Source organism: Acanthisitta chloris, unplaced genomic scaffold (assembly GCF_000695815.1).
Source record: "Acanthisitta chloris isolate BGI_N310 unplaced genomic scaffold, ASM69581v1 scaffold6463, whole genome shotgun sequence".
NCBI classification, from domain to species: Eukaryota; Metazoa; Chordata; class Aves; order Passeriformes; family Acanthisittidae; genus Acanthisitta; species Acanthisitta chloris.
Window position 1 is genome coordinate 12217 of NW_008664217.1, and position 2135 is coordinate 14351.

Genomic DNA, 2135 nt, shown 5'->3' on the forward strand with positions numbered 1-2135 from the left:
TAAAATACACAACTGCCTACGCCATTGTGCTCAGATTTAATCATCTTTTTATTACCTCTGAAGAGATATAGTACTTCCAGGTAATTTATTGGAATGAGTAAGCGATGATAAAGAGGAAAACAATTCCACTGGAACTGCCAGTGCTGTGACATCATACACCTCTGACATCAACAGTGGACTTCAGGCAGACAATCCAAGGGTTTGTGAGGTGTCCTGTACTAAATCAGAAGTTATCACAACAGCTAAAATCAAAACCAGGATACAGCTCCAAGCCCTGCTGAAAGCTGCTCCTCCAGGAGCTCTGGTTTTTAACAAAAAACTCATGTGTTTGGAGGTTTGAGGCCTCAGGAATGAGAGTGCAAAACCACTTGTGATGTCTGAGCTGCTCCTCCAAGCCCACATCCTCCTCTCCAGCTCAGGAGATGGGTTTGTGTCACACAACACAGAGCTGAGCACAGAGGAGCTTTGGTGTGTGAGGTTTGGTGCCAGCTCCATGCACAGAGCTCTGCCTCAGGGCTGGCATCTATGCCTGGGCTCACAGGGAGCACGAGGCCCTGCCCAAAGCAGCGGCAAGTCATCACTCAGCTGCAGTGTAAACTGCGGTGGTGAAGCTCAGGAAGCTCCACAAAGAACTCCCAGGCAAATTGCCAGAGTCACACAAGTGGAAAGGACTAATAATCCAGCACTGAGTCTCTATAAACTCCAAACTGTTGCACACACACACACACATACACACCTGCCATTGTCCCACTTGTTGACACAACAAACACATCTTTCTTTACCCTGAGCCACAGGGACTGACCTGCTGTGAGTCACTGTGCACTCCATTTACATCACACAGTCCAGGTAAACCTGAGCAGGTTTGCTGGTGGAGTTAGTATAATCCTGGCAGCAAGTCCCTTATCTAAACCCTCTATCTGTCATTTTGGGAAGGTGCCTGGACCAATAACCCAACATTCAGCATTAGCAGATCCAGAGTGAAAAGAACAAGTGGGATCCCATGGAGCTTGTGCCTCCTGCACAGTCACTTTCTGAACTACAGCAGCACAGCTACAAACTAAAGAACTGAAAACCAGAGAAGAGGTTAACCAAGAAGCTGGAGAGGTGAAGGGATCAGACAAGTTTGGGTTTGGATGACAGGATCTCAATCAGAGGATCAGCAGTGGATTCAGTGATGTCAGTCAGCAGCAGCTCCCCAGGACAAAGCTCCACAGCACAGACACAAATGCTAAAGGACATCAGCCCAGCAGAGATTCTGTGCTAAAAAGCATCTAAGCAACAGCACTGAGAGCAGCAAGAGCAGTGGTAGCTCAGGAGAGGACAGAGAAGGCTGGTTAAGCTGGTACTTCAATGCAATGTTGAAGTATGGATGGATAAGGAGGAAGGAGCTAAAACACTGAGCTAAGCACAGTTAGAAGTTCACACACCTCTTAGAGAGCACATTGCATTGCTCTTCTTAACCCTAAACTTTTCTTTAGGGATAGATGACAAAAAGGTAAGGAAGCAGCACCAACAATAGAAGCTCCAAGGGAGATAGAAAGGTGGAGGGACACCCAGAGCCTCAGGAAGGTCTGGGCTGTCCAACCCCAGCAGTGAGGTCCTGGATCAGTCCTGGAGGCAGGAGATGGAAAGAAGTGTGAGGGAAGATCAGCAGTGACTCGGGTACTGAATATATTTAAAGAACTTCTATTAGTGCTAAGATTAAAAGGCTATCAGAGGTCACCAAACCCAGATGGAAACAAGATTGGGATGATAAAGGAGGAGGCATTAACCCCTGGGAGGCTGCAAACCTGCAGGCTCCAAGTCACTTGTGCTGCTGAGAGAAATAAATCCAAGGGAACAAGCAGAGATCAGCACGTCTGGGATTGTGGTCTGAGATTTCATAAGCACCAAAGTCACTCAGATGTACTTTGAGAAATGTCTTTGTCCAGAAGGTTCTTGGAATTTATTATACACATTTAATAACAGATGATACTTGACATTGAAGCTGCTGAAGCAGTTTACAAGCACTTGAGCATACAATGTAGACTTATGCTAAGAAACAAAGGATTCAGCATACAAGGGAGTGCAGAAAGAGCTACTTGGAAGATATTTTAATCCCCTTGCACCCAGGATCTACAGACCTGCCTTGGGTT